At 46.5% G+C, this 19,982-nt stretch overlaps 1 long non-coding RNA gene across 1 annotated transcript in view; it reads left to right on the top strand.

The window, feature by feature from the left end:
* Positions 1-3,200: 3,200 nt before the first annotated feature.
* The window catches only part of LOC146050357 (uncharacterized), a 35,233-nt gene continuing 18,451 nt past the window's right edge, over positions 3,201-19,982 (top strand). Inside the window, exons 1-2 of the long non-coding RNA XR_014466296.1 lie at positions 3,201-3,461; positions 8,314-8,540. This is a non-coding gene — a long non-coding RNA (uncharacterized LOC146050357). The remainder of the gene's footprint in view (positions 3,462-8,313; positions 8,541-19,982) is intronic.

Here is a 19,982-nt window from a genome sequence, read left to right on the forward strand (position 1 = left end):
TTTGCATCAGCCGGCATTCCTCTGAGCCCCTGCATCCGTGGCGTGCTGCCTACTCTGCTCCCCTGTTACTGCACCACGATCACTGGAGGGCGATCCACGACTATGGGAACCGGGGCAGCAGCGCTATCGCTGTGACAGGAAGTCTGAGGCGACTGTGTCCCGACTGTACGGGCGCCTCCATAGTCGTGGAGCACCCGCCAGTGACCGTGGTGCAGCGACGGGGGAGCAGGGTTGGCAGCACGGATGCAGGGGCTCAGAGGAATGCCGGCTGATGCAACCGACCGGGTACCACTCTGCCTTCCCACCGCGTACAGCCTTGATGCCCGAGCTACCCTGCGTCTCCGGGACCCAGGCCACCTCACCGCCACTGATATTGTGTGTATTTGCAAGTTCCGATTGAACAATGGAATTTAGGTGCTGATATTTATATAACACATACAGCAGAGCCGGCAATTGAACAAACAGCTGGCTTTATGGCTAATGCCGATAATAGACACTGCACGTGTTCCGTTTCATGTATTATAATGAAGGACCATCCTATATGATCACATTATACAGCAGATATATATAGGTTAGATGGTGACCAAAAGAGCCTGAAGCTCTGGTTTGAGAATATTAACAATAGGTTAATTGTTAAGGAGCAGAGCGCTGCACTAATCCCCATTTGAAATATTGTAGTTCATTATTTCTATAAAGCCGGGTATGCGACTTGTCAGTTTGCGGTAGTCACCCTGCCAAACTGCTATAAAGCCGGGTATGCGACTACAGGGTGACTACCGCAAACTGACTATACTCGCATACCCGGCTTTATAGCAGTTTGCGACTACAGGGTGACTACCGCAAACTGACTATACTCGCATACCCGGCTTTATAGAAGTTTGCGACTACAGGGTGACTACCGCAAACTGACTATACTCGCATACCCGGCTTTATAGAAGTTTGGCAGGGTGACTACCGCAAACTAACTAGTCGCATACCCGGCTTTATAGAAGTTTGGTGATCCATGTGTGTCACATTATGTAATGCATATTGAAATATTAGCAACTGTGCCTTGTATTATCCTTGGCCATTTTAAGGGCTATTGTCTGTCTGCTTGTGCCTCTCAAATTTAACTGCGGGACCAGACCGGCATTTGAAGTTTAGTAGACGCGTACCCTGTCACTTTTGTTTAGGTTCTGTACTCACGCCTCTTTGTTTTGGTATGCCCTTAACCCAGCCCATTATGATAATTTTGTTCATATATATCGTGTCAAAAGCCCAAATCGAGAGAGTGTGTACGGTGGTACAATCTTTTTCTTGCGACTGTTTGGACGGGAGTACATCGGACGCCGCAAGTAAAATTGTACAGGTGTGTACGCGCGTGATCGGCTGTTGTTTGCGGACGGTCCGATGGGAGTACAGTCGGCCAAACGGTTGGATTGTATATATGTGTACCCAGCTTAAGGCCTGAGGTAGGAGGAGAAAAAGTGACAGAGGAGCAGAACAGAGATAACCCCAGTATTGTCTGGAGTGGTGAGCCTGCTGGGTTGTGATAGAGGTCAGCACACATCACCCCTACATATATGTGTACATCACAATTGAGCACTAAGTGTCATTAATATAGACTTACTGAAAGCCCTTACAGCAGGAGTGGGTTGTGCTGCGGAGCCTAGTACAGTAATGTATAGCCACCACAGCAGCCTGTCAGAGAGTCTGGGGGAGTGGCTGCCTGTCAGGAACTGAGCTGAGGAGACAGAGGGCGGTATTCAATGAGCCTGATTCGCCAGGTTTTTATGGCCAATTTGTGCTGCTTGGCGAATTTCTGACAAAAACGGTGAATCACCCTATTCAATGACCACATGGCGAATACATTTGAAGGTTTTTTTGCCATGATTCACCGAGTAGCAATCGCTATCTTTTTATGGTGAAGTGGAATGTGAACTTTTAAAATAAAGTGTTTTGTTTTTTACATTTGGTGTAAAAAAATCAGGAATTTTATTCTGAGGAGGGGCATGCTATTTTTATTCATGTGCTGTAAGCACATGAATATATATTTAATTTTAAAAATAATTATTATTTTTTTTTTTTTTTTTTACACAGCAGCCAGCAGGGGGCGCCGGAGCCTAGCCACTCATTACATATTCATATATTCACTGCACGATCATTACGTTCGTGTGTAGTGAATATACGCCCCCCTGCTGGCACCCCCGGGGGGGCAGCCTGTGCTGCCTGGCACCCGGGGAGCCCACCTAACCCCCCACAAAGGTCTGGGCTAGGCAGAGAGACTACCATCTCTCTGCCTGGCACCGTCCTCAGGCTCCCTGCGGCAATCGCCGCAGGAGCTCATATTCGCCAGTCAGGGGCTCGCTGCCCCTGACTCGTTGAATACTGGAGCCCGCCGGCTCCGGAACGTGGCGAATGTGCAGCGAATCCAAAAAAGGATTCGCTGCACCTCGCAGGTATTCACATTGAATACCGCCCAGAGCAGGCAGCTGAGTAAAGGGAGCCAGAGCCTTATATTACACAGCTTGCTGCCCCAAGCATTTCTGCTTTTTCCCATGTGACCAGATAAATACTCACTATCAGTTGGGGGAAAATACTTCATTAATGAATATACTTGATGCTGCACATAGTAAATTAATTTACAGTTGAATGTATCCACTCCATGAGCAAAGTTGCCTGCTAAAAAGAGACTTTGTATACAGTATGTATAAGTGGAAATAAATACAATACCCAGCTTCTTGGTAAAGACTACTGAGGAAAAGTGGATAACCTATCCCTGTTATACCTTGGTGCAAGTAAAAAGAGATTGCTGAGGAAAAGCTACAATCTGGTTACTGCATATAAGGCCTGCTTTATGACACTTTAGTGGGAGAGAAAGGATATCCCTGCTATGAACTTTCAGCTGACATAGACAATAAGTTCTTTACTGCTCTGCAGAGATTGAATATCACTTACTATAGAAAACCTGTGCTCTATACTATGGTCAGCTGCATCTATAGCGTGATATAAGACAGTGCAGATTCAAAGGCAGAATATCAAGGTACACAGCAGAGAGCCTTATTCACATTCACCTTGTTTTCAATCGAAAGAAATGGGGACTATTTGAAATTGGATACAAAGTGTGCTAGTTTTATTATTATAGTAATACTGATTAGACTACATAGATGGTAGAAGAAGAGCAGTATAATTGAAATACTAAAGCTCCATTCCAGGAAGGACTCATCTTGGGGAAGGTTATTAACATTAACCACTGGAACCGCTTGCTATAATCCCACAATATTTCTTAATCAGACCATTCCTAGAGAGGATTACAAATACTTCATTGAAGTTTACATTTTTTATTAACAAACACCTCACCTTACAGGACTCAGGTGGGAACTTTACCATCTAAGGAACATCAGGACATACCCCCTTTCGAACTCTACAAAATAAACCCAAAGCGCTAAGGGATTTCCTCTTTGACTAACAAGTGTACACTGGTGAGAAAAAAAAACCCATATTATTGCGCAATAATAAGTTATTGTTCATTACTAATAGGTTTCATTGTTGATATAAAATGTGTGCAAACATTTAAAGTATGTAAACTTGTGTATGTAAACATTGTATTATTGGTTATATACAACTAAGGTAGGAGTGTATAATCTTTGTATTTAAAGGAGGCATCCAAGAAATCTGACGGAGCTTGACTATCATTCTTCTGTTCCAGTCAAATAAAACTGTGTTTTGGTTATTTATGCCATTGTTTCACCTATTTGTGCGGTGTGGAATTGCCTATATACACATTCATAATATTATTGTTAGGTAACTAAATTTATTGGTTACTGGATAATTCAAAGGGCGTTTCCCCAAGCCCGCCCTCTTGAAATATAAAACTATCTATATACCACCAAAGCTTGGGGTGGAGGCACAGTCAGACATTAGAGTAATCTACATTCCTATAAAGGAGGGTTACAACCACCCCAAGTTGTCACACCAGAAAGTTTCTCCTTGTTGGCTAACCTGCTGCCCCACAATTCCACTGCTACTATTATTGGGAACAGCTCCAGAAGCAGCAAGTTCTTAGTCAGCCCCTCCTCTGCCCAGCTCTGGGGCCACAGTGCAGTGCACCATTCTCCCTCTAGGTAATCTCCGAAGCCCCATGACCCCGCTGTGTCAGTGTATAGTTGCAGCTTCTTGTTTGGCACAGGCGCTGCCAGCCGGATCCTTACTCCATTGACTTTCTAGAAAAAGGTTTCCCACATGAGCATGTCTTCTCTAATCTCTGCTGTTAACCTAAGTGATGCCCCTTTTCGTCCCCGCTGTGGCCCTTTCCAGTTTGCGACAGAAGATTCTGCCCATGGGGATCATCCTGCACGCAAAGTTTAGTGACCCCAGCACTGATTGGAGCTGTTTTAGTGTCAATTTCTTTGCCCTTGCGTGCTCGCTAATCTGCCCCAGGAGGTTGGACACCTTGTCTTCTGGTAACCTAAACGTCTTGTCTGAGGTGTCTATTTCTATGCCTAGGTTGTATAGTCTTGTTGTTGGTCCTTCCGTTTTTTCGGTTGCTATTGGTACCCCAAATGTGTGGAATAGTGCCTGGGTGGATTTGAGCAGCTGCTCGCGTCTATCGGTATTAGCCTGGCCGACCAGTAGAAAGTCGTCCAAGTAGTGTGCCATTGTCTTACTGCCTGTTCCTGCTTCCACACACCAGTGCAGGAACGTACTGAATTTTACGAAGAAAGCGCATGAAATGGTGCAGCCCATTGGTAAGCATAGGTCAATGAAATAACTGCCCTCAAATTTGAGGCCCATGAATCTTTGACTCTGGAGGTGAAGCAGAAGGAGCCTGAATGCTGATTCGATATCTATCTTCCCATGAGGGCCCCTTCCCCGCAGCTGCGCACTATTTTGAGCACGTCCTCAAAATACTGGTAAGCCACGCTGCACTGCTGCTTTTCTATAGCATCGTTTACCGACCCTCCTGCGGGGTATGAAATGTGCTGTATTTATATGAATTTTCCAGGCGTCTTTTTTGGTACTACCCCCAAGGGGGACACTACTAGCTGCTATAAAGTGGTTTCCTTTTCCAGAAACTCTGCATCTTCTTTGTTGTGGTACCATCCTAGCCATTTTTGCATGTTTTTAGTTGTATCGGGGTTGCTGCGTTACTTATTGCGCTGATCTCATTCTGTTTTAGGCACTGTGTAACCCCCTGCTCTCTTGTAGCATTACTTTGCTGGGTGCCCTTTGCCGCAGTGCCTGTATTTGCAGTACTGGCCCCTGGTGCTGTATGTGCGGTTGTATGTGAAGCATTATTGGGGACAGCTCCAGTAGCAGACCCTCCTCTTGCCTGCATGCCGGGTACCTCATACCTCCTCCATGCTGGCCTTAACTTGTTCTTTCCTGGGGCCCCATGAATGGCCATGCTAGCTTCACCCCTCCTTCCTGTCAAGGAAGAGTCCGTTTGCATACTACGCTTTCGGCATTTCCGTAGCTCAGCGTCCGTCCAGGTCATCAGCCTGCCCGCCTCCTCCGATCATTAGGCATCTGCATGTGGAAGAAGAAGTGTTGCACTGCGAGGTGACATAAAGCATGTTAGTTTGTACTGTGTGTAAATACGTTGGACCATGCAGCCTCCCAAACCTGAGCAATAATCCTATAATGCCACCTCCATGCATTCTCCTTTTTCCGTTTCTTAAACTGCCTCTATCCATATACAAGTGACTGAATTTGCGCTGATAACTACCACCATGGAATTTGTAACGTCCCCTTAAGCCCCATTGGCATTAGACACTTCACTAAGCTTGTTCAGTAAATAGTTCATTACCTTTGTTCTAAATGACCATGATAGAGAACTTGTACTAAGCTTAAACAGAGAACCCAATTTCCTAATGAAAATTGGGGTTGTTAAACTGCTAGCTTGTTGTCGAAGGGGCTGTTATCCCTCGTATTTGCATAAAGGTTATAAGATTTTGCCACCACATTGCTGGCAGGTGCACTGCGCATATGTCTGCTTGCACCCTTCTGATACCTGTCATTATTGCAGCTATGATGGTTTACTACCCAAGTTACATAAAATGACATAGCTTTTCTTATAATTATTTTGCTTTGCTTATTCCATGTCAGAATTTCCAGCACATTCCTCCTAATTGGCAAGCTAATGCCCACTGAGCAGTTACCTGTACTGTGCAGTTTATTTATTGATTTATTAACAGATTCTTATATAGCGCAGCAGATTCCGTTACAGATTCTTATATAGCGCAGCAGATTCCATTGTGCTTTACAATTGTAAACAGAGATAAAACAAACTGGCTAACAACAGCTAGACTTGGAGGGAAGATTATGCGTACACCTATTTTTATTTTTTTTATTTACTTATTTATTTTGCCTTATCTGTTAAAGGGTCCATCTACCTTTGCACCCAGCATCAGTAATGTTTCTTCCATGTGAAGGCCATGCATGTACCGCAAACTTAGTTGCTATCAGAACTATGGTTCCCGCCCTGTGCCCTTATTTATAATACCCATTACATATTGCACAGCGCTTTACAGAGAATATTTGAACATCCAGTCTAATACTGAAGTAAAATGCTAAACATGCACAAACATAATGATGAATTCACTTATTGATATAATGTACTACCATTATGATTGTACATATAACATGTAACAATGAAGTTACTATTTTGTATGCAACACCATGTTATACTTCTGAATGCAGCTTAATCTAACCTGATACAATATATCATTCCCCATTCAGTGACATCTTTCTAATACTGTATATTATAACCCTATGATGCCTTGCACGCTGAAAAATGTGCCACCAGATTAATTCTCCTGCCTTATATTGCATTATATTAACATTACAAATATACACTTGGAACCATGCATTCCCATATTTGCATTCTGCCTCTCTTACATTATTGATTAGCAGTATCTTAATAACGCTGCTACGCAATATTATATTATGTTACTGAAAAAACAATTCAGTTTTTCCAACATTTATCTGTACAAAACTGTTTTCCATTGCTAGGCAGCCTGGTTCATGGTTCATGTTGGGGGGAGTAGATGCAGGGTGAAAGGCGATATCATCTCTATCAAAGAAAATCCCCCCTGCTATGTCATGTAAACAAGCAGGGCCGCCAAGAGAAATCCTGGGCCCCGGTACAACAACTTCCTGGGGCCCCCACGGACGGAGCTCCCGCACAATCTACGGACCCGTTGTTACGCCACTGCTTCCAAGGTGGATACACGTACAACAATTTACACTGTAATGCCTATTACACATGTCACACACCCATTACATATTATACCACATGCCATAATGCTCATTACACGTTATGCCACACACCGTAATGCTCATTGCATATTAAGGGGTTAACATGCTCTGCCAGGGGTTAACATTCTCTGCCAGGGATTAACCTGTCTGCCCTGATTCACATGCTCTGCCAGGGGTTAACATGCTCTGCCAGGGGTTACATGCTCTTTGCAAAGGATTTACACATACCCTCCAACATGGCCCATTCCATTAGTTACAAAATGCTCTGTTCCTGGACTTCCCTGCCAGTGGCAGTTACAGATGTAAGCACAGTCCAATATTCAAAAAGGGGGGGTCATATATACTGCCACCCCAAGCATCACTGTCCTGGACTCACTGGCAGTTGATGTGACTGCCCCTCTTTGAATTTTGGACTGTGCTGGAGTCCAACCTCTGTAACTGCCACTGGCAGGGAAGTCCAGGAACAGAGCATTTTGTACCTAATGGAATGGGTCATGTTGGGGGTACTTGCCACCAAATAAAAAAACCCTGTGTGTCCAGACCAGGGCCCCCCTGACAGGCCCGGGTAAATTGTACCTGCTCCCCCCCTCTCTCGGCACCCCTGCCAACATTTATCATGCCTCGAATGGGGCAAACTTACACCACTGGAGGTAGGGAAAGTGGCAAGTGCAGCTTTATTCTGGCAGCAAGGACTCTAGTTTTAGCTCTTTTGAGAAAAACACAGTTCATGGTTGATGCTGGTCTTTTTTATGCAAATTAGTTTCAGCCAGCATTCGATATGTGTCATTTTAAATATCGTTTTGCACTAAGCACTTTTATAGATATAGCAATAGGGGGAGCTTTAAGGCTTCTCTCCGACCACAAGATGCACTGCTTTGCTCCCCACACACAGTATAAGTTTATGAATTGAACCATTTCTCTTAGTGTTTTAATATTTAACATTTTTATGGGGAGCATCTGATGTTATGTGTTCATCACTGTATCACAATACATTAACTGTTTTGTATTTTAATATATACCATGAATGTTCACGTTTTAGCAACAGTATTTAGATTGTTTGTTTATATTTTGCAGAGGCAGCCGGGTTGCCCTGGTTACCAGCCGGATGTGTACGGGTATCCCGGCAGTCAGAGGACGGAGGTGGAGTGACGTGAGACGGAGGCCGGAAGTACCAGGGGAGTTAGAGTCTCCTGGTTACCGCTGGGGTCAGCGCGCACACTTCCTGGTACAGCAACTCTTTCGGTTGATGCCCGGAGAGACGGGGAGGCGACATCGGGGACGCGGGAATGCCGGAGAGTGGGGTAAGTTTGGTGTGGTTATTTATTGCACTTTGTTTTTGTATTCTGGTTGTCCTGAAGAAGGGGAAGAATCCCTGAAAAATGTAGACAATTAAAAAGTTTCACTTGGTTTGCACAGTTTGGAATTCTCAGAGTGTCGCGGTTTGTTCCAGCATTGTACGTTTTCAAGTGATTTCACTTGCACTGAGGGCCCCTGAGCAAGTTACCCCACGGGGGGGGGGGGGGGGGGGGTTGGGGGGGGGTCTGAGTGCCGGGCCCACTGGATGTGTGTGTGTATGTATGTATGTATATATATATATATATATATATATACTGTATATTATAATTCATATACAGTTTAAGTGAATACCTAATGTAATAGGCTTCATATATACCATTTATGTAACAGGCAGTGTATATCATTTAAAATTAATTTGATCTTAATTGAAGATGTATAGGGCTACACAGATTTTTGTTTCATTGTTCACCTTTAGCACTTTTCATTATGTTCTCTATATTTAAGATTATTCTATATATTTGTTTGTGCGCGTGTGTTTGGTATTATGAATTGAGGGCACTGTTGAATGGGGGCCCAAACAATTATGCCAATCCCGGGCCCATCAATTTCTGATGGCATCCCTGGGCGGAGGACTGTGGTGGAGGACAGAAAGGCAGGATTCTGAGCCACAGCAGCACCCGGACAAATCCCAGGACAGATGACAATCATTAACAAGTGGGTACACTGCGCTGACCTATGGTGGTGATCAGTTGGGTATTTGGAGCTGCTATTGTCTTAAGGGTGTCCCAAAACTCTTGTGGTTGATTACAAGTAAAATGTTGGGTGTCAGCACTGCCAGTGCGGAATTCTAATTATCAGTATGTAATGTTGTGCTGTACAGTTTGTAGATACTGTTAGTGTTGTGAATGAGTTGCAGGGAAATGGTAGATAATGGAGAACAATATATTTTATCTACCATTGCCCTGCAACTTTTCCCCTCCCATTAACCCATCTCAATTGTTTTCCCAGTTTTCTGTCTTTACAAATGCACTGTGATATTCTGCATCTACAGTACTTCATTCTTACACACCAACCAACTCATTCACAACACTAACAGTGTCTACAAACTGCACAGCATTACATACTGATAATTAGAATTAGGCACTGCCAACTCTGACGCCCAACATTTTACTGACATTCATTATCTACAAATATATAATATTTCTGCCATTCGCAGCCTGTGGTGTTATCCTGTTACTATGCAGGGGGAGCAGCCTGTGGTGCTATATCAACTCCAGGCCTAATGTTTTGTTTATTAATATTTTAGTTTACAGAATCTCCCCCTTAGTCTGATTTCTAGCACTGGTTTTGACCAATATCTCTTAGAATGGGTGTCGGACGACTCACCAACAGTCGGGATCCGACAGTCATTACCCCGTCGTCGGAATCCCGGCTGCTCCCTCGTAGGGGTCCACGAGAAGGATCTTCATTGCGCCCCCCCGCTGTGCAGTCGGGATTCCGACGTCGGGCTTTCGCTGTGTAATCCCACACCCCTTAGAATTTCCTTGTGTTGTTTGCAGACCATTTACTTTAAGATTCACTTATTTTACTAAGCAAAATTTTCTCTGATCATGTATCATAAGGAACTTTGAGGCCGATTCTGGATCACATGCAGTGACCCAAATTAGGCCCCGCCCCGATGGTGAGGGTTACCCACTCGCCGGGGCGGTGGCGTTGCTGGGGCATCCCTATAAATACACAGGCCGGCCAATGCCTGTTGGGGGTTGGCGGCTGACATCGCATGATATCATTCGCCAGCCCTGTCTGTGTCCCGGGGCCCGCAAATAAGTCGGTTGAGACCTCAGTTTTAAGCTGGGTACACATATATACAATCCCTTTTTCTTGCAACCGTTCGGCCGACCGTACTCCCGTACTCCCGTTAGGCAGGAGAAATGATTCAATGGTATTTTCTCCTGAATCGGCATGCAAAGGGGATGTGTCTTCATTACACATACCCCTCCCAGAAATGACGGCGGGGGGTTTATTCGGCAGGGCGGCCCCTCTGGCGCTCGGTAAGTTGTTTGCTGGTTACCCACCAATCCCACATCAGGTCCTTTATTACATAATAATGACCACATAGGAACAGGTACAGGCAGGGGCGTAGCTAAGGGTTCATGGGCCCTGGTGCGAAAGGTCAGCTTGGGGCCCCCCTACATACAACAAAATTAAAATCTCGGTCTGTTTATATTTTAATACATAACCCTCTATACGCACCACGCACCCTATTCCACCCACATACCCTAAAATCCTTTTCTCCCATATACCCTATTCCCCCTCTTCATCCCACATACAGTATGCTCCATGTTCCTCTCCTCCATTACACACCACCTACTGACCCAACATAAAACCCATATACCGCTACCCCCCACACATCCTGCACTTCAGTCCCTGTTACCCAAAATACATCCCATAACCCTTTATCCCCACCAAAAATACCCTATTCCACCTTCATACACCCTATAATCCTTTACTACTCCCATATACACCCTAGCCCCCCTGTTCATTTCAAATACACCCCCCCCCCCCTCTCACATCCCACACCTGGGTGGTGACCTCTTTTATGCTTATATGCACGGCAGCTGCATGGTCCTCCTTCTTGAAGGTAGTCACTGACAATGACTTACCAGTGCATCTGGGGGACCCGGGCAGGATGTTGTTAGCTAACTGGCTGTCACTCTCTCCTTCCCGAAGGGTCACTTTCCTGGCGCTGCGGCGCAGGCTGGGCTTCTTCCTGCACTCCCGGCGCAGGCTGCCAACCCGGCGCAGGCTGCCCAATCACAGAGCTCAGAAGTCAGCCGCTGGCGCTGGAGATTCAGTGACGGCTGTCTTCTGAGCTCTTTGATTGGGCAGCCTGCGCCGGGAGCTGCCTGTCACAGGCGGGAGCAGTGCCGCGGATTGGACACAACAAAGTGCCGAACCGTCACTCGTCGCCCTGCCGCATAACATCGCATTAGCCCACAGTGAACACCCGGTAAAGCTGCCGAAGTGCTGCCCCTAGGCATAGGCTGCTGCCCTAGGCAATTGCCTAGTATGCCTATGCCTAGGGCCGGCTCTGGGCACCTCTCCAACAGTGGCGGGGGTTGGGCCCCCCTGGCTCAGGGGCCCGGTCGCAGGTGCGACCGCTGCGACCCCTGTAGCTACGCCACTGGGTACAGGTTAAAACATTGAAAGAAAGGAATATCCGTTTTATCTTAAACACTCCAAAGAGCGAATGGATTCAGCATTAATTCATTTTATACCAATGAGGGATATGTATCAAACCTTGGAAAGTGGTAAAGTTGCGTTGTTGCCCAAATTAACCAGTCCGCTTCTGTCATTTCAATTTGCTAGATAAATGACAGACGTTCATAGGTCTGGACGTTTATAATGTAACATGGCAGCTAGAAGCTGACTGGCTGGTACTACCATGCAGTGCAGCATGATTTTGCCCATTTTGAGAACAAATTTGTCCTACCACCAAGTCTGAATTCTCTCACCAAGACTTAGTGCATAGACCCCTTGGTTGGTATAATAACGTAACACTATTAATGTTAATGACATTTCCTCGGCTATGGTTGATGGAAAGACTAATAAATCATGGTGAATATTGATGCTGGCCAGGGGGAAATTCTACGTGTACTTGTATCATTTGTTTGTATGTTGGAAGAGGTTTTCCTAGGTTTCAGCGAAGCAAACTAGTGCTGTTTTATAAGGTGCGTACGCACTGGACAACGTTCTAAACAATATTGGCGATTATGACGGGTTGGAACAATAAAATCAGAATATCGTCCAGTTTATTATGATCGTTTAGTTATATATGGAGTTTCAGAGGTTCCACACGCCTAACAATACATAAATGAGCAAAGCACAAGAAAATAACTAATTGCAGTATTAGGACAATTACATGGTCAATATACACAGCTGCTTTAGGGGACACTGAAGCAATTACTAGGGTGCCAGAGAATATAAAATTGTAAAGGTGCCCATACACGCACCGATTTTCCCGGTGCAATGAGATGCGTGCTCCTGCGGCATCTCATCGCAAAGTACAAAAAGTATGTGCTGCACAATCGTGAGCGTGAATGTTCTGGGCAGATTGCATTGTAAATGCGATATTGAGAAATGTGGGCCTTTGGCTGTGTGTAGAGTGGAAGCGTTGTTGCTATAGTGATGCAAAGATAGTGTGTGTGGTTGAATTGTGTGTGGCGGTGGTGTGGTGTTGTGGTGTAGGGGTATGTTGGGTTAAGGATTTTGTTGCTGTGCTGTAAGTTTAGGTAGGTGTAAAGTGCATGGGTTGGTGCTATAGTGGTGGAAAGGGAATCTGTACATCTGTCAGAACAGACTTAGATCTACAGTCATTAGGTCGACCCCGGAAGGTCGACTGGCCCCAAGGTCGACATGGGCCAAGGTCGACATGGTTCTAGGTCGACAGTCATTAGGTCAACATGAGTTTTTCACTGTTTTTTTGTCCCGAATGTCGACACAGTCGACATGGACACAGTTGGAGTTGAACCGCAGCCCCTCGCTTCGCTCGCAATGCTTCGGGCATGAAATACCGCCAGTCGGCACATGTCGGCTCAAAAAACAGTGAAAACTCATGTCAACCTAATGACTGTAGACCTAGAACCATGTCGACCTTGACCCATGTCAACCTTTAACCCTGTCGTCTTTGGGGCCAGTTGACCTTCCGGGGTCGACCGAAGTGTGTTCTGACAGATGACCGTTTCCCGTGGAAAGAGAGTGGGTGTGGGGTATTCATTTTGTATGGAGGGTGGATTGTGGGACCATGCAGGGGTGTTAGTTGTTGTGCTGCAGGCTAGGTAGCATATGTGAACAGTGAAGGCTTAGTTACAATATAGCCAAAAGGTACCTGTTATCCGTTGGTGGTATAGTGGGCAGTGTTCTGTCCTTGGGTGCTGGACTGGTGTCGGTGGACAGGCAGGTTCGAGGGGAGTGGGAGCTTAGTGTCAGCGGCGGCCGGTGGTGGCAGGTATCGGGCACAGTACTATTGCGGCCGGAGGGAGTGCCAGCAGCGGTCGCAGGGTAAAGGAGCCTGTGCCAGGATGAGCGCTTCGGGATGGCGGCAGGAGGAGGCAGCGGGTGCATGGCTCTGCACTGTCTGTGCGGAGTGTGTGCTGGGTGGCAGGCATTGGGCACAGTACTATTGTGGCCGGAGGGGGTGCCAGGCAGCGGGTGCAGGGTAAAGGAGCCTGTGCCGGGATGAGCGCTTCGGGATGGCGGCAGGAGGAAGTAGGAGGCAGCGGGCGCATGGGTCTGCACTGTCTGTGCGGAGCGTGTGCTGGGTGGCAGGCATCGGGCACAGTACTATTGTGGCCGGAGGGGGTGCCAGGCAGCGGGCGCAGGGTAAAGGAGCCTGTGCCGGGATAAGCGCTTCAGGATGGCGGCAGGAGGAAGTAGGAGGCAGCGGGCGCATGGGTCTGCACTGTCTGTGCGGAGCGTGTGCTGGGGTGGCACAGGGAGTTCCCGCGAGACTTGGATTGTGCTGCCTTTAAAGTGTGTGTGCGCAGCGCAAGATCCCGCGAGACTTCACAGAGCTCAGGTGCCGGGGCAGAGTGATCGTGTCTGTGTTTTATGTGTGTATTTATTGCGGGGGGGGGGGGGGGTGTGTGTGTATTATAGGTGTACGTTATTGCGGGGGGATGGGGGGGTGGTGTAGTGCAGGGGCAATATCTCCTATATATGTGGCTACATTTGGCAACATTTTATATTTGGTGTGCGTGTATAAGGTTGGGTGGGGGGTGGAGTTTCATGTGTGACCCCGCCCAGCGTTATAGACACACTCTGAGGATGATTGACACATATAGCCAAATATATAAGAGACTATGTGTTTCATCGCGCCCTACGGGCGCTCTTCACACCGTCGTAAGGGGCTGCGCCCCCTTAATTTGTTAACGTTTGTATTGTGAGAAATACAGTGTGGTTAGAATTGTATGAAAGATGCCTCTATTGCAACTTGAGTTATAGGTGAAATGTGTTAAATAGAGAGCATATGATTTGGAAGGGGTGTGTATTGTTTTGTTTAATAAAAAAGCGAATACAAGAACAGAAAATGTGCAATTCCTTTGCGCTGATGCCTAGGAAGCAGCTAGTACTGGTAAAAGAAAGTTCACCAACTTTCTCAAAACATAGGATACAGAAATTGGAAGTACCACTGCATAAAGCGCTTTCTAGGTCTGACTTACACTAATGGTACATAAGTGTCCTTATTGTAGGTGGGACAAGTTCTTTTAAACTTGGGTCACTCCTAAAGTTATTCACATGAAGGGAAGGTCACCAAAATCTTCAATAACTGTTGGATGTCCAAATGCTCTAAAACGGAAACAGAAAAATATTGCAACACCTTTTTTCAAAGGGAAAACAATTTATTTTGCACTCACAATTTCCAGATTTAAAAACAGCATATAATCACCAGCCGGTGATAACATGTGGGAGGTTACACCCAGGAATCCCTTCACCGATGTTTCCAGGTTCCGGACACCTTTCTCCTCGGGATGGAGACTCCAGGGGTCCTCCACTCCAAACAGCACAAGTAAAAAACAAGCATCGGTTCTACCAGCCACGGGAACACCTGCTTAATGCATTTCGGACCATTGGGGTCCTTCTTCAGAAGCATAATGTTTCCCGTGGCTGGTGGGATATAAATAGCAGAAAAGGGCGCCAAAACAGCATTACGCTGCCCTGACGCTATACAGGATGCGGAAGTGATTTGAGCCGCAACCGGAAGTGGAACGCCGTCATTTGCGTTCCACCGGGTGCTTCTCATGCGTTCCAAAATACCAGAAGGTCACTTCCGGTACGGAAGGATTGATGTATTGCACACTGCCCATTCAGTGGAGTGCACATTCCTTGTGCTCCACCTAATAGTACCCTACATAGGTCCGTATTTTTTATCAGTCCATATACAAGAAACAAGAGGGAGATGGAGGAGAATAAAGGGCAGTTAATCATTTTTCAGAAATCCGTACATTTTCATAACACATTAAAAAACATACACTTATAAAATATAACAGCAGATAAAAACAGAATATAATTTAAGAACAGCTAAAAGGGCAAAAATTATAAAAACCATTTAATTTCAAAGTCACTATTAAGACCATTTTAGCACCAGGGTATTAAGCTTAAAAATCCATCTCATTTCTGACTGGGCTAAACAAGTTTCTATATTTTTATTTCGCCACGTGGGTGTGATAACTTCAAGACCACCAAAAGCTTTAATACAACATTCTTTACAGTTGTGGACCTTTTTAAAATGAGCTGGAACTGTATGGGTTTCCAAACCTTTTCTTATATTATATACATGTTCCGCTAAGCGTGTCTTCAGGTTCCTGGTGGTCTTGCCCAAATAAAATAAGCCACAGTCACATTGTAAAAAATAAATCACATTTTTGGAATTACATGTGATAAAATCATTGATTTTAAAACTGGTGCAATTAAAAGTGAATTCTTTGGTTTTGCTTATGCCCTTAGCTGTTCTACACATCAGGCACATTCCACAACGGTGGAACCCCTTCGTGCGGTCACTAGTTCGGGGCATCACGTCAAGGCAGCTTTTGACAAGTTTATCTTTTTAATCAAAAAGCGGTTACAGAGTAAGATGTACATTATGTGGGCAATAGTATAGTAGGGTGTTTTCCAATCAACGTCTCCCCACTGGCGGAGATCACTATACAGGAAAACAGGAGGCTGGGTAGTGATAGGGGTGTGTGGGCATACGGGGGACTAAAGAGGTGGGTGTGGGACACTGTGCAGCTTCTGCCAGTGGGTGAGGGTCCAGCGTGGCAGTACAGGATGGTGGCCCTGAGTCAGTGTTTCTTCCTACTGGGTGGGAGTTAGGGTGCATAAGAGCAGGAGGCTGGGCTATGAGGCATGATAGGGGTATGTGGGCAACACCGCGTCAGCGACTCCCCAGTGGTGGAAGTTACGGTTCAAGAGAGCAGGAAGCTGGGTAGTGATTGGGGTGTGTGGGCATATGGGGGTCTAAAGAGGAGGTGGGGGACACTGTGCAACTTCTGCCAGTGGGTGAGGGTCCACCGTGGCAGCACAGGAGCACAGGACGGTGCCCCTGAGTCAGTGTCTCCTCCTACTGGTGGAGCGGGTCACCACTGGCAGATGTTACGGAGCAGGAGAACAGGAGGCAGGGCAGTGATAGAAGTGTGTGGGAATGAGGGGTAGTAAAGGTTTTTGCCTGTTGCAGAGTAGGGATGGCCATTGGTGCAGACGCCATCGATGGTTGGTATTGATGGTGATTTTGCACCCTGCCATTCTTATAGATCTTTCCTTCGTTCAGTGTTGGCGCTAGTTTATTTGCTTGCAGAGCAGTGTGTAGAGTTTCCATTGTTTGACTTCTCTACTCAGTAGTTTGAATATCTGTGCTGTCATACTTATTATATTGTGAGAATATTATCACACCTCGAGAAGTTGTGACAAAGGACGTGTGTGGCATCGCTAGGCCATGATGGCGTTCGGGTAGGGCCGGATCGTGAAACAGCCAATGAAATGTGACTATCTTTGTATAGAATCAGACTGCATGAACAAATGGAGGGTTTGACTGTGGTGCGTGAATGCGGTGCTCGCTTTACATAAAGTGTTTATAAGCAGCGCTTATGAGGAGGATCATCTGGTAATCCTTTGAAGGAAATCTATCCTTCCATGATACATAATCAGATCCACCGTGTTTATTTTATATCTGAGGGCTTCGTATTTTAAACAGCGAGATTGGCAGGCAGCCCTCCTGCTAATCTCCCAGGACCCCTGATGGAAGTTCATGGTTGCTATCTTCTGCACCAAACAAGATGGAGAGTAGGCAATCCACTGTAAGAGCCAACCAGTTTTCCACCAATGACATGAAATTGGTGGACATATAGTGCATTTTTACACTAAATGCACTATAGTAGGTCCTATGGTCTCAGTGGTGGTCTGGGGTCCCAACTGCAGCGATGGAGGTCAGGGGTCCCATCTGCGGCTGGGGCGGGGAATAAACGGCCGCTCCGACCCAAGCCATTCGAGGCTCGCTTCGTCATTGGCCAGTCCCCTCTGGTTGGCAATATATCATTTTACACAAGCTATAAACCCTGCACCCACATTAATCCACAATAAATGGTCACCCCCGGACGGAGATTCTTGTGGAGGTGGGGTATCCCCAAAATAAAGGGGTCCCTCTCCTCTCGAGGGTGCCTCAGGCTGAAACACATGGGAGGTACCCTCGAGAGGAGAGCACCAATTTACTAAGATGTGGGGTCCCTGGGACCCACACATTGTTTATTTTTCACTCAGCCTGATCACTGCTTACTACATCTGCCCTTATGTAGGTATAGTAAAAGCTTCAAACGGGCACTGAAAACTCACCTAAGCATCAAAGCGTACCCTTCCACTGCATAAACCAGCTGGTTCTCCGACCCCTTGCCTGTTTACATCCTGGTATCTAACCACCACCCCCTCGCTTGCACCTCTTGTAATCTGTCTGTCTCCCCTTCCTACTAGATTGTAAGCTCCTCCGAGTAGGGCCCTCTTCCCTCCTGTTGTCAAAGCCCACTTCTCTTCACATTTCACTCACAGCTCTCCTATACTCCAACACTCAGTGACCATCTTCATACTCATCTCCATCATTGGCCTCAAGCCTCTAGTTGTATGTTGATTGGGTCCTCACTACTTACATTTAAGCTGTAATGTGTATTGAACTGTGGTGCTCTTTATTTGTACTGTATTTTTGTTATTTATTCAATGTTATGCCAAGTTTTGTCTCCCTGTATTGTTCCTTTGTACGGCGCTGCGAAACACTTGTGGCGCCTTATAAATAAAATAATAATAATAATAATAATAATAATAGTGTACATTATTACGCTGGTGGATAAATCTCCGCAGCAGCAGCAGACAGGAGCAGGTCACATGACAGTGACAGTTGGGAGTGGGGGCAGTTAGTAGGTACAGAGCTGCACAAGACCCAGGACATAGGGGAAAGCGCTGAGGTGGCTCCTTAATGAGCAGGAAGGGAGAGGTGCCATGATTTTACTGGGTTGCGTCCAGGGGCGGGCTGTCCTGGGGGGCAGGGTGCCATGTGCCCCCCCGGGCCGCTGAATCGTTTTGCGTGCGGGCCGCCATTGTTCTGAGGCTGCTGCTGCAGCCAGACTGACCAGTTTCCATAAACATGGCCGCCGGCCTCCTGCACTGAGGACATGTCTAGTGCAGGAGGCCACTACAGAGACTCCGTATGTTCCACCTACTTCCTGCCTGTGCGTTACACTTTCTTCCCTATGCTGCAGCCTGCCTCGCTGTCTGGCATCAAGGTAATGCTGGCCATACATCAGAAAGATTGATCTTAAGATCGATTGCGCTCATGATTGTGTCCAATTTCCCTTCAATTCTTCGGCAGTCCTTGGTGGTTTTTGGACACACAATGTGCACACAATCTGCATACAATCCATTTTACAATCAATTGAGATTGTATGATTGGGTACAATATCTTTCTAATGTATGGCCACCTTAAGAGGGAGTGGGACTCTACAGGCTGAGCAGCCTGTAAGGTTCAGTTATTATACAGGGGGGAGCAGCCTGTGGGGGTCCAGTTATTATTTTAAGGGGGAGCAGCCTGTGGGGGTCCAGTTATTATACAGCGGGAGCAGCCTGTGGGGGACCCGTTATTATACAGGGGGAGCAGCCTGTGGGGGTCCAGTTATTATTTTAAGGGGAGCAGCCTGTGGGGGTCCAGTTATTATACAGCGGGAGCAGCCTGTGGGGGTCCCGTTATTATACAGGGGGAGCAGCCTGTGGGGGTCCCATTATTATTATACAGGGGTAGAAGCCTGTGGGGTCCTGTTATGATTATAAGACAGGGGGTGCAGCCTGTTGTGTCCTATTATACAGGGGTAGCAGCCTGTGGTGTACTTTTATTATACAGGAGTAGCAGCCTGTGGGGGTCCCATTATTATACAGGGAAGCAGCCTCTGTTGTCCTGTTATTATAAGATGGGGAGTAGCCTGTGGTGTCCTGATATTATACAGGGGGAGCAGCCTCTGTTGTCCTGTTATTATTATAAGACGGGGAGTAGCCTGTGGTGTACGGATATTATACAGGGGGAGCAGCCTCTGTTGTCCTGTTATTATTATAAGACGGGGAGTAGCCTGTGGTGTCCTGATATTATACAGGGGAGCAGCCTGTGGTGTCCTGATGTTATACAGGGGAGCAGCCTGTGGTGTCCTATTATTTTTTTTTTATTTTTTATTAATACATATTTTTAAACTGCAAAACCTAAATTTAACGATGCGCTGTTACTTATGGGCCAGTGCTCTGGACTGGCCCCCCAGGCTAAAAGTTGCCAGCCAGCCCCTGGTTGCGCCTTCGTTGTTCTCCCGGTTCCCACAAGTGGAGGACCCAGCCACATATCACAGCGGCGGCCTGTGTCCTCACCTGGC

The sequence above is a fragment of the Crinia signifera genome, chromosome 12 (genome assembly GCF_055691185.1).
Source record: "Crinia signifera chromosome 12, ASM5569118v1, whole genome shotgun sequence".
NCBI lineage: Eukaryota > Metazoa > Chordata > Amphibia > Anura > Myobatrachidae > Crinia > Crinia signifera.